Source organism: Numida meleagris, chromosome 1 (assembly GCF_002078875.1).
Source record: "Numida meleagris isolate 19003 breed g44 Domestic line chromosome 1, NumMel1.0, whole genome shotgun sequence".
NCBI lineage: Eukaryota > Metazoa > Chordata > Aves > Galliformes > Numididae > Numida > Numida meleagris.
In genome coordinates, this window is record NC_034409.1 from 172000075 (window position 1) to 172013915 (window position 13841).

The following is a 13841-nucleotide window of genomic DNA, read 5'->3' on the forward strand; positions in this document are numbered from 1 at the left end:
GCAGTGATTTTAATGTGCTAGTTGCTCCATGCTAGAAGCAGAAGCATTGGCTGTTGACTGAGGAAAAAAAAAAAAAGCCCGCTCACTATTATGGCCCAATATGGATGACAAAACACTGTAGCATGTGTGGGAAAATGGCTGCGGTCCAATGTCTGGAACCGTTTATCTTCTGGTAGAGTCTGGAAGATGACTGTTTTATGTATTTTACAGAAATCCCTGCTGATTGATTTCATTTACTTTAGGGGGAGGGAGCATGGTGACTGATGGTGGGGACAACTGGAAAAAAAAAAAAAACCGTGGATTCTTTGCATTATCCTGACATCCTGTTCTGGTTAGGGTTGCTGGCACCTTTAAAGGAGACTGGACCATTGTGGAAAGCCCGATACTTCTTGCTGCTTTTTCTTCTGCTCACAGTTAGAGTTTTGCTTCTTGTTTCTGGGTCTCAGTGAGTGAAAAGTTGCAGGCTGTGCTTACCACCATCCGCTCCACTGGCATTGCCCTTTTCCTGACAGCATCAGGTATATTTTGGGAATTACTTGCAAAAGGGGAATGGACAGAACCTCGTACAGGTCTCTGTAGCCTGACAGTAGTCTGGCCAACAGTGGGCAGTGTTATTGAAGACGGAGGAAAGAATTTGTGACCAAAACTGAGATTTCCTGTCAGTAGGGAAAAGTCTGTTTTCGGCATGCAGGGCTTGCTGAAAAAGCTCATCCCACTTTGGCACATGACTTCTGTATGCTAGGATGATGACACAGTTTTCTTCTGAGATTTCTTGTTAAAATAGCCACAATTTCTCTTCTTTATTTTTTCCTCTCTCTTTTTTTTTTTTTAATTAAGGGGTAAATCTGAAGTATGCTGTACAGTTTTGTCTTTACCTTACTGCTGTTTTTGTGTGTGCTCTGTCTGCCTGTCAGCGAAGGTGTTTGCCTTCAACTCAATTAGTCTCACATCATGGCATGACAGTCACTGCGCTTCTTATATGCCAGGCGTATCTGCAGACATTTACTTTCATGCTGCCGGAAATTCATGCCAGCGTTTCAGTATAATGAAACAAGACAGAGTGCTAATGTTTACTGGTCAGTACACTGCTACTGTTTTGAAGATAAACAAAAATGGGAAGAAAATTGATTTTTCAGTTGACAGTACTACTTCATTTTACACTCAGCAGTCTCTTCAGAGGGCCTTCTACTGATTACTACAATACTATGTCTACTGCAGGGTCACACAGCAGAGCTAGAGAAAAGGAAGAATACTGTCTCCATCCCATCACATCCAGTTTCCCATACATACCACTCAGTACAATCAAGACATTCATAGAATCATAGAATTAGCTAGGTTGGAAAAGACCTACAAGATCATCCAGTCCAACCATCCACCTGCCACCAGTAAGCCCTCTAAACCATGTCTCTCAACACAACATCTAAACGTTCCTTGAACACCTCCAGGGATGGTGACTCAACCACCTCCTTGGGTATTCTTCACTGACAGAGCAGGGAAGACAGACAGGAAGAAAAAATTCGTACCCCAACAGCCAAGGAAACTTCACATATTTATGAAATATTTTCATCCAATTGACAGGAATCATTAAGCACTGTGCTTAAACAGTGTCCCAGGAATACACCCAGCATCACCTTTCTGAACGCTGTCCTATGTTGTTGTCCTGTGAAGTTTTTCAGCATGCTGAGCTTCTCTGCTTTCACTGGTCACCAGGCTGTCTTGAGGTGTACTCATTTTCTGTGTTCAGTTGTTGGGGATATGCTGATGGATATCAGATGTCTCTTAATTGCTCGCATGTTGACCTCTGATTTCTAAGTTTACAGGAATTTAGGTTCATCTTAACCTTTTCTACTTCGCTAATTTTCTTTTTTTTTTTCTTTTCAACTACTACATCATAGAATCATGGAATGACTTGGGTTGGAAGAGACATCTTTTGGTTATTCTTTTACAGAACATCTTTTTATTAGGAGCATCCCAGAGGGCTGGACATTTTTGGTCTTGATCAAATGTGTTTGATTCTGTCCTGGGTTTGGTAGATCTAATCAAAGGAGTCAGCTGTTGAGTGGTTGATAGCTTGAGTTTTGGGTGAAGCTGCCAGTCCTTTTCTTTTTGGTATGCTCCTGAATTGCCCTATGACAGAGCAAATCTGGTGCTGCCGTGACTTCTTCAGAACTGCCATTATCATGGAGTCCCTGAGGGAGACCACCTTCTTCAGTGAGAAGACTCTTCATTGAGGTAGTGCTAAAAAACAGATCCAATGTAAGTGCATGGTATATTGTTAATAAAACTATTAGATATCTCTTCTCTCTCTAAGCTCATTAGCTAAGATGTTCCATTTTATCTGTTCACTTCCTGTTCTAGAGAAGCTGCATCTGACATGAACTCGTATCTTACTTACTTCAATTGTGCTTCTGGCAGAAGGGAAAAAAAAGCCCATGCAAACTCGTTTTCTCATCCATTAGGACTGCATTTGTCCAGTAGTTTGGAGGGACTGGGGACTGCCAGCCCTCGTCCCTTCCTTTTCTGTAGGGTTTTGTAGACCTGTAAGTCATAGTATGTGTTTAGGCCCAGCCACGTCTGCTACTGCTCCTATGGTCCTTGCACTTCCATGAGTCAGCTCATTAAGACTCTTCCTTGCCTAGAAGCATCTTTCATGTGGCTGCTGCAAAGGTTCCCTCCTGAATAGGCTGCTTACGCTGTCATTGCACCCTATCCAACTTTTTGATAAATTTCATCCTTTGTGCTTTGCAATGTAATATATGACAAGCATACGGCAGGTTGTAGAACTACGTCTTTCTCTTGTTTTCTTATCAGATGAAGCCAACATATGGTTAAAAAAATCAGATTTATATTTTTTTAAAAGGGAGCTCTGCAGCCTGTGGAACATTACAATATACTTCACTGAATGTCTGTGCAGGACATACGGCAACAGGAAAGCTGTTATGTACCAAATGAGGTGGGAGTGTGGGCCAACTGAAGGTGATGCATAAATGATTTACTTATTCATATATAACTCTAACCTAGAATCAGGGATTTTTGCTGTCCCATAAAAATGATGTCTTCATGTGACCCTTGAAAACCTTCAGCATTAAGTGGCATTAAGTTGATGGCTACTTGTTTTGTACCTTCAGTGAAGAAATATGCATAAATCAAGAAGGATTTGCCTGTAATGTACTCATAATCCTCACAAGCAAAACTCCCACCAAAATCTAGTGATCAAGCATGGTTCCTTGAACTCAGCAGAAAGGTCACCTCATAAAAAACATGGTGGTATAATAGTCAGGCCACCCAGACAATTGTTTTTGGCTAGGACATTGATTTAATTAAGTGATTGTAAAGTTAAAATAATAATAGGATTCTTATTTAATCAGATAAAAGGCAGGGGAGATACATTAAACTCTCCATCCATGAATGCATCCAGATGATCTAAGATCAGTCGCTGTTTGAAGAACATTTTTGCGTGAAGGGACAGACAGGATGGGCTGAGGTTGAGGCCTGAATGTTCTGAGGTTTGTGTATTTAAATCAAATCCTTAGCATTGTTTTGTTCCTTAATTACCTCTGGTTTGTTGATTTATTGATGCCCTTGAAAGCAAGTAGACTCTGCAAAGCGTAATCATACTGTGTCACATAAAAGCTTCTATTGAATCTGTGCACATTTTACACAAAAGGAAAGGATTTACTGAGGGGACTTTAATGGAGATAATCTTATACATCAAGGTTAAAACAGAAGTAACTGTCATTTAAAGCTGCAGTTAAGTTACTTACTTGCAAATGACTTTGAAGGTCATGTGAAAGCGTTGGTTAGAGTTGTCTCAGTTCTTGAAATCTGCCTGCACAGTCAACAATTTGGGCAGAAGGTGAAGGGGAACCTGAAGACTGAGGCTGGGACATCTTTAAGGAGCGCTACTGGGAGGAACGAAGCCTGAATTTACTGTTCTGTCTTCCGTATCAGGGTGACGTGGTTTGAGGGAATGGTTTAGTGAGCATGGTGGTGATGGGTTGATGGTTGTACTAGATTATCTTAATGGTCTTTTCCAACCTTAATGATTCTGTGATTCTATGACCTTGGGGAAAAATGGAGTACTGTATGCTTTAGCATTTTAGCAGGCTCTGAACGGGAGTAAAAACTGTGAATTTCAGTCTTTTGCCAGCCATGAGTGCAGATGAAAAAATCCCATCATTGTCATACTTGCTTAGTTTTGGGGAAAGTTTTGGAGATTCTACCTTGGCTTGCATTGATGGGTGTTTACTGAGCATTCCATGCCCCACATGGCCACCTCCAGACTTTGCTAGAGCTTCATGGGGTGCCCCAGTTTCTCCAGCAGACACTGTCCTCATGGCTTCCCACAGCTGCCCTCCTACTGCCACTGGCTGCTGAGGACCCCAGAAAGCAGCTCTGCTTGTTTTCTCTAGCAGAACAGGGTGTTCTTCCTTCCCTCTCTCTCTCCTGTGTCCCAGCAGGGATACACAGGGCAAGAAAATGGCCATCTCCTGTTGGAGATGAGGGATATAGCAAATTGTTCAGGAGATGTTTTTTCATAACATAGATACATCCTTCCACCAGTGGCCAGTGACTTATTTAGGCAGCCCTGTCATCTTGATTTGATTAATAGGGTCATGTGCACAGATGACCAGGAGAAGCCGATGGGATGTGCAGGCACAACAATGTGGACCTCTCTTGTGTTTCTGAGGCACCAAATTCAAAAAATAGATGTATATTAATATTTAGTGCTTTGTGCATTAAATAGGCCTCCATAGGCCTCAGTAGGCCTGTAGAAACACGTCTAATTTATACATCCAAAGTAATAGAAGAGGTAATCACGCATAATAGTCTTTTCATCACTTAGCTCAGTGAGGAATGAAGACACTGTTTTATTTGGACTGTAATTGCTCATACATACCTGAAAATGCCATCCCATATTCCCAGTTCTTTGTGAAAACACCACAGGTTTGTCGTTACGAGTTAACTTCATTTTTTAACCAAACTAAAGATTAGGAGTCTGTCTCACATCTCACTGAGATATGTCCACTGCAGTTTTTCAGGGACTTTAGATGCTAAACTAAACTAGTTCATTTTAAAAATCTGTTTAGAAATTGTTATTCAGAAAATGGAGTCTTGAAAGCTCAGTGCTGATAACAAGCGTTCAGGCAGACTTTTAAGACAGCAGTTGAATGCTCTTATGGTTTATATTATTTATTTTTGTTACATTTATATAGTCCACCTGAGCTTCGAGACTGAATTCAGTAGGCAGCTATAGCTGTCTTAATTCTTCAGCCCTGGCTTTGACAGCATCCAAGTGAAGAAAGTATCTGCCAGCTCCAGGTGGCTGAGCATACAGATGGGTGAAACATGAGCAGTAATTTAGAGAGCCATGAGGTCACATCCTAAGAATAATGAGTATTGTCAATGGTTTTTTGCAAAAAAGGACAAAAACTTGTGAACGCTGCTTGAAAATCTGGACTTTGTTTAGGTAGAACTGAAGAAGCAGCTTGTATACCAAAAACCCACATTTGTATTGAGAGGCTCTGGTAGGTAGGTTTGAAATAAGTTCCTGGACAATTCACATTAAATACAAAATCAGAGATTAGAAGGGGCTGGATGGTATGACCTGTACTCATTCTCCATAGCATCTCGCTCTGTGATGCATTCCACTCAGCCCAGTAGGATTATAACGGTTATTGAATAAGGCAGCAGAGTTAAGCCTCCAGGTTAAACATAGATAGGAGAAGAACTGTTAAGTCTTGTGCAAAAAAAATCCCTTCTTAATTTACAGTCCTGTTACTGGGAATTTGTCCTTTGAGATCTGCATAATAGAATACAAATAGAATCTTCAAATTCAAGCTTTTTAATATTGACTATGCTCAGGACTGATATTCTAATGCTTTGGTAGAGTTTTTCCCCTTCCAGTTTTCATTGTTTTAAGTCACTATAGTAGAGAGAATTAATTTTTGTTGAAAGTAATTTTTCCCAACATTTCCATGTTTCCAGTAAGAAAAGAACAAGAACAAAGGCTACCAAACAAAATACAACTTGTCTAAAATCTCATAAAAGCTCTTACACAAGAATTTATCAAGCCTGGGAAAATATGTGTTCTTTTGTGAAAACATATTTTTCCTTGAAGTCACGGCAAGATTGCAAAAGTTCACATAACATATTGGTATGTGTATGTGTTTATGTAAGACAGACCTCTGTATTTCACTTTCTGATGTCAGCGTTCCCTTGACAACTGTATTTTATTGATTAATAGAATGTATATAATTTATTTCTAGCTACATCACCCTACAAATTCATTTTCTTTGGGAGAATTGTTTACATTTTCTTATTGTCTGAATAAAATTATTTTTCTGATATGAGAAATACTCTTTGGATCTTTCTGGAGGTGTTTCTGTGACAAAACCCAACAAAGTTTGTCGGATACACTATTATAAAGAAAGTTGTTAAATTATATATTATCTGCTGATATGTGTATTTCTTATTAAAATTCTTTTACCATAGCTTTTAAACTAGTATCTTACTTGTAGCTTCACTGATGAAGCAATTGGAGATTCTGTCCATATAAATCCACTTATTTGTGTGTTTCATCCAGAGATTTCAAATTCCCATTAGTAATACTTAATGGAATCTCTATGAACTAATTATTATTATGGAATTATTTTTACATCTAGATAAGCTGAGAAATGGAAAGTTTGAAAGTTAGCTTGTGATCATAGTAAATCTGACATGGTACTGAGAATAGCTCCTGAAAAGCAAGAAACTTTTACTATTCTAATCCAGTTTGGGTTTGTCAGGTCGAATATTTAGTTTTTTATAAATGACAGTAGGATTTCAAGAACCCTTTGTCCCATCACAAGTCCTATTGCTGTGATTGCCAAACATATTTATGAGAAGTTTCGATTCTGACCTGAAGACCTTTCATCTTCATACAAAAGGGGTCACAAGTGAGTGCCACAAGCACTAGGGAAGAGAGTAGGAAGGAGGGATACTATGTTCAAGTTCAGATCGTGCCATTGCCTGATTATATTCACAATTTGAGACATCTGCATCGTTAGTTATATCAAATATCCTCTTACGCTGGGTTTTGCCCTTTTCCCCCCATGTTTATTTGTTTTGTGGTTCATAATTAGCACAGCAGCAAAGAGCAGCCAGGGTTCCCAGATGGAATCAGACAAGGGAGCAACAGGGAGAGAACTGGGAAGACTGAGAAAAAGAGGGAGGAGAAGTGCAAGTAATGGATGAGAAAGGAATGGAAGTTTAGCCAGATGTTGATGTAAAAGCTGTCTTTTTAATGTAGAGCTGAAAGTGTAGCCATTCCTACAATCCTAATATTAACAATTTACAAATTATAACAGTGACTGTACTGTATGTGCCACACAGAGTGTAAATGATGGGTATGGGTTGTCAACACACATAGGAAAACAAGTCTGAAAATCTCTAGCACTTTCTTTAAATATAATAGTTCCTGACAATTAAATATCCCGTTGGTTACTATCCAAATATTTATCTTCAGTTAAATTGCAAGAAGTCTGCAGTCAGAGAAAACCCACGCTCTTCTGTTCTATGTCTTAAATTATGTTCTACCTTTGAAAAAATACTTGGTTTCTGGTCTTATTCTGTCTTATTTTTGTGGATAACTTTGAGAAAAAGAAAGAGAAGAGAATCTGCCATTGATGGCAAGCAGGGACAAAGGCACTATTACTAGATTGTGGTTTTGAAAGCTGTTTACCACACTAAGAGACCATAATGTCAAATCATGTTTTTAATCTTTCGGATTAAAATGTTCAACAACAGGCCTTCCTAGCAACAAGGCTCCACCTAGCACAGAGCCCTCATTCTTGCAGGGATCCTGCAGTTTTACATGAATTTTCTGGGCCAATCTTTGGCAGCAACAACACTAATTTATTCCAGATGAAAGTCAGGCCCTCTGTAATTAACAGTACCGTGGTATTTGTCTGAAAAATCCAGAAACACTGGCATTTGCTAGGGAGGCAGTGTATCTTGTGGAGAACCCGGTCCATTTAATTCAAGCACGTAGGTACTTGGGGTTAAACAGATGATCTGAACCACTTGACGTCACTGCTTAAATATAATCCAGGGAGAGAGCAATTTGTTTGCTGAAGACCTACAGAGGGAGACCCATTCCTTACGTCCATCTATCCACCCACTCGAGGATGATTCAGCGTGCCTCAAATAAGTAAATTACTCTTACATTGGGAATATAGAGGAACAATAGGTAATAAGTGCTGGCATCTCCATGCTGTTGGGATCCATTTAGTCATTTGAAGATGTATGTGACTTATCTTCCTCTTGCATAATAACCCAAGAATTGGAGCACTCACCCAAGAGGGAGGAGGTCCTGGACTCTGTTCTTGAGTAGACTGAGCTCACATCTTCCACCTTTAAGACAGAGGAACTTAGTTCCTGCCTTCACAGGATGACCATCCGTAAGTCTCCATGCTTTTATTTCTTATTCTTTCATTTTTTGTCTGTGAAGACTGTAAAATCTGTAAGTAATAATAAACCAGCCTGTTTATCACTGAGTGTCTGACCATCACTGACTTCTCTAAGGTTCTGGTTTGGGCTGAGGTTTGTAATGAAGTATAAGTAATAGCAACAACTGTGTGTATTTCTCCCTTCACTTAAAAAAAAAAAAAAAAAAGGCAAAATAAAGCTATGTTCTGGTAGATGCTTTACTTGTTTTTGACTAGTATTGTTAGAGGATGGTCTTGGACAGCCTGTGGTTGTGACACAGTTTATGGAACCTGGATGAGTCTCCAGTGCAGTTGAACTTGATATGTATTTACGGTATAGCTGGCTGCTCGTTGATTTTCTATGGGCATGACTATTTCTTCATTTTTGTTTGTCTCTTCTAGAGACATTTGTGCCTGAGTTTAATACATTTGGGAAATGTGGTCCTCCTGGGCCATCTTGCAACTCTCTTAGGAACTTCCTTGGTGCTAGGAAAATATATAACACAGGACAGAGGAAGGCTGCAGAGCTTCTGCTCAGTGTAACAGCCTCTTGGCAACTTCTCTTAAGAGATTCTTGAGAGGGACAGAGAGCAGGGGTAGAAGCCATGAGGACAATGTCCCGCCTTATGCAGTCACTCCTGCAACACTGCTGAGGAATGCACTAGTGATGTTTTCCTTCTGTGAGTCATTCCAGGGCTGCCAAAAGCTGGAGGAGCCCACTGCCCAGTGATGAGTAGTGCTGACCTTTATTCCCTACATAGAGCTAAATGAATTACTTTCTGAGCATCGGCATCAATGCAGCCTGGATCCCTGTGGATTTGAATTCCTTCTCCACACCTCACTGAATCCAGAGCCCTTATTGTAAAGCAAGAAGAAATTAAAAGCATTATGTGGAAATCAGTACGTGAAGCTGTATGATACATATTACGGAGGCAGAAAAGGAGCACATCTGTAGGTTTGCCTTAAAATGTTTAAAATCGTTATAGTGAAGAACCGTTGAGAAACTCATCATAAGGAAAATATGGGACCCACCCTGTCAATTCATTTCTAATGCATTTCAGCCCAGCAAATAGATAGCCTGTGCTGAATTTGGTCTGAGTTTATCAAGCTTAGTAACTAACTGTACAGCCTACAGACAGCTAAAGTTAGATTACTGCATTGCTCCTATAAAGAGACAGTTATTTTTATCATCTTCTACTTTGGCACCTTTAGAAGTATTATTAGCTATACCTAACTTTTATTAAATAATATTTAAAAGAGAAATAAACTTGCTTTTACGTGTCAACCTATATTAAAATGTTTATACAGTGAAGGAGAGTTTTAGAACTGTTGAAGTCTCCTTCTGCATCTCCCCATCCACAGTTTTAGAGATACCACGGCTCATATATGGCTTATTCTTCGCATTTAAAAAGATAAAAGATTTGCTATGAATGAGAAGAAATTTTTCCATTGGCTTAGAGCTGGTCTTCAACTATGCAGGAGCAATTCAGCTACTGACTGTTCAAGAAGGGCATTCAGAGATGCTAGCCATTCTTGAAAACTGATTTTCATCATGAAAATGAATTTGATACTAATTGTTCAGCAGAAGTCACAAAAATGAGATATATTACTCTCCCCAAAATGTTTAGCATATGGAACCCACTAATGTGTTAATAATTTAGAATTTGCCCTTTACTTTCAGACCTCTAACAGCTTTCTCCTGAAGCTGTTCTAGTATTTTTTATCTGTCTAATTCTGCACAATCATTTCTCTGTTTGTCTAAGTCTGCATAATCATCTCTCAGCCTGTGGTAATCTATCATGATCTATCAATTTGATAGATTTTCAGTGTCTGCTTGGCTTAGGATCGTCTTGTGCTGGCACCACGTCTGAAAACGGGAGCTAGGAGAGTAGTGGACAAAGACTGGCTTCAGCCTAGCAGATTCGATTTCCCCAGTTCACCCAGTACTCAGTGTACAGGTACAATTCAAAGAATAAATCTCTACTTGAAAAGGTTGACCCAAAATGTTAATCTCGGAGCTGGCATACTCTGCTATTTGCACAGCAGGACATGTCATTTCTGTATGAGAACAGTAATAAAAATATATTCATTATTTAACAAATTAGACTTTTAGTGTGTTTTCACACTTTTGGGTATCACTACAGAAACCATCTGGGGTGGAAGGGCTCTCCTCCAGGTGAAAGCAAAGCACCATCTTTATCTGTAGTAGCGTCATCACACAGGATGCCCTGAGAGAGCAGAGCGCTCCAAAAAACACCACCACCCGAAGGCCTTGAGCATTAATCTGAAAGCCCTTCAATGCTCATCTCCCTGGCAGCAGAATAACCCCCATAAATGAAGGAGTTCAGTATTAAACAAGAAGTGCCAAGGTTATTCTTTCTGAAAATTAACAGAAGTTAAACCCTGATTTTGAAAATTTAACGTCTCTGAGCATGGATAGGGATGTAAGAGATTGCCAAGTGGCAGAATGGTCACCCATAAAGAAATACACATCAGCGAGGACTTCAGGAGATGTGTTAAAAATATATGGAAACACTGTATGTTTTCATCAAGTCATAAAAAAATACTTTGGGGAGAAAGTCTCTCGTAACCTATAGACAGGAGATTTTAAAAACTAATGGCCTGAACCAGAGAGTACCTTGAATCAAAGTATCTTCAGATTAGGCATATTCAATATAAGCATATTGTGAATACTTTTGAAGTCTCTTCCCCTTAGCCCTTTTGTCTTTATAAAGGGCCAATCTAGAATTCTCTCTGAGCACCTTTTTTCTTTGATTGCAGGTGTATGTTTTCTTATTTGAATCAACGTGTCATCTTAGGCAGTGATTAAAGAGACGAAGAGACTTGGTGGTCTCAAGGTAGCACGCTCTAATTGGGGATGAATTACTTACTCTCACTACTTAAGAATTTTAGTTCAAATATCCAAAATGGAGAAAGGGAGAACTGAATGTAAAGTTATTGCAGTCTGCCCCTGTAAGCTTATGTAACGCAGATGGTCAGATTCACCATCTGAGAGAAGAGTGGCAGTAAGAGGAAGCAGTAATGGTATTAAGAAGGTAATTCTCAGAAGTAAGAATTCAGTCTGGAGGACGCTTCTTAGAAGGATTCTTGCTATGATGGATGTAGGATTTTAGGAAAAACGTGAAGATTGTAACGAATTTTTTTTCTAAATCTACCCTGGCATACCAAATAAATTGTCATACCCTGTCATATTAAATAAATTGTCACTAACGAGAAATCCCTGCACTGTGAAAGCATGCGCCTCTGATACACATAGCAGTATGCTGGATATCTTATAGCTTGGAGTCAAGCTGCCCAGTCCTGTGTGCTTTTAATTCTTGGCAGCTATTACAGCTATGTCCAATAGATGATTATTTTTGTTGGGGCTGTTCACAGGCATCTAAACATCTTACAAATTGTATATAGTTAGGGATGAAATAGTGATAAATTCCTGGGTAATTCCAAGGTAAAAACAAACAAAAACAGTAAAGTATGCATTATATTTCAGTTAAGGAAGTTAAGCATAGTCTTCCATCAGAACATTCCTCAGGACCCATTTGCTTTGCCATCCCTTCTCATTTTTTCACCTCCTGAAAGCCAGGTTTGCCTTCAGGGTGTGGTACCGTTGTGGCAAGGGGGAGCTGGTACTACTGGTCTCACTGCCAACTGCTGTGCTTTAAGGAGCTCCTTTAGCACACAGCTCTTAAAGACCACTTTGGAAGGGCTTTTGCACTTACTACAGATGCTAACGTACCATCTAACGTACTGTATCTTCTAAAATGATGGAGGAGAATGTTTTGCCCTTTTCATTTCAAGGCACCATAGAGTCTTGGAGACTTCTGAAGCCAGCTGCCAGATGTAATTAAAAATTAATGGAGCAGAGCAGTGGTACTTGATCCCCCTGACAGACACTTGAATAACAGCTTTTCCTAAGACTAACTTTTTTAACAATTCCTTTTACATCTGTGTTTCTCTCCTTGCTGGCCAAAATGACAACTTCCCTATCATAAAAAATGGAAAACAGTATTCGTGGACATTCTCAAATTTTTTTAAATGTAATTTCCTGCAAAATCTAGTTGGATTCTGTTCATTGAACATAGGGTGAACTACGGAGACAGACTGTAAATGAAAGCGTCGAACAGAGTCAACAGGTTTTAAGCAAGGAATCAGGACTCAGATTGGTGGTGCAGGAGCTGCCTTCAGTAATTGTGCACACTCAGGGTGTGTGAGTTGATGCTTGATGTATTGCTTCAAAGCCTGTCTGCTTTGGAAGAGAGAAAAATGTTGTCTTTTTGTGTGCTCTTACTTAGGCCTTGAAATTCAGACTGAATATATTTTGAAGGACAGGAAATAGGAAAAGAGGAGGTAGGGAGATGTGTGATCTCTGCATTGAAGCTTTAGGAGATCATGGGGAGTGTTACTGCTCATGCTCTTAGATGGAAGAAAAAGAAGAATATGACAACCCAGTAATACTAATTAATACTTCTTTACTATTCTATATACACTGCACATTGCAAAGACACCAGCTAACTGTAGAGACTTAGTTATATGTAGAGAGGGAGATTTAGTTCTCAAATCTTGTCTGTGTTTTTGAATAGTTAAATATAAGAAAGCATACTTTTGACTGAACATTTCTCTGCAGAAGCAGAAAAGAACAGTTGTCATTGCTACAAACTATTTATAAGGCTTTGCATACAAATATTTTTAGGGCTAAATTCTGATATTTTCACCCATGCTATCTACTTATACTATCACCGATACTATCTACTCTTTGAGTTATTAGTAATGAGAGTAATGTTTGGCAAAAAAGTAGCTACTCATAGGCACTGTAGCTACACAGTTCCCCCAACAGGAAACTATTGAATAAGCAATATTATTTGAGAAATCAGCATTTTACTTTTTTGTGCTTCATTAGAAGTATATTCTTAACTTTTCATTCATTGATATTTTTCCTTTCCTCCAGTCAAATCCTCTACCTTCAGAAACTCAGGTGTGCAGACTTTTCACTCAAGCAAATTTGGAATTGTTTGGAGAGAAGCATGGTTGAGCGTTCTTCAGAAGTGGGGGTTAACTAACCTGAAGATACCAGCCATGGAAAGCAGCAGTGTAGAAAATGTCTCCATTTCTCTAAGCGGGAATGTAAATGATGTTACTGTGCCAGTGCAAGAGGAATATAATGTTTGCAGAAAAAAAGATGAGAAGTTTACTGAGTTTCTGCTGAATAGCTCCTGATGTGGCAGTCCAGAGGTAGTTAAATGCAAACGGTGGAAAAGTAAGCAGCACATTCCAGCCGTGGCAGGCAAACACTGCTTACGTTAAACTCTCCAACAGAGGACAGAGCTGGAACTGTGTCATGAAAGCTGCTACTTCAGC

The 13841-nt window shown here is 39.4% G+C and overlaps 1 protein-coding gene across 8 annotated transcripts in view; it reads left to right on the forward strand.

The window, feature by feature from the left end:
• STARD13 (StAR related lipid transfer domain containing 13) overlaps positions 1-13841 on the forward strand; it is a 253667-nt gene that overhangs the window by 177364 nt on the left and 62462 nt on the right. The gene's annotated exons all lie outside the window — the stretch shown is intronic.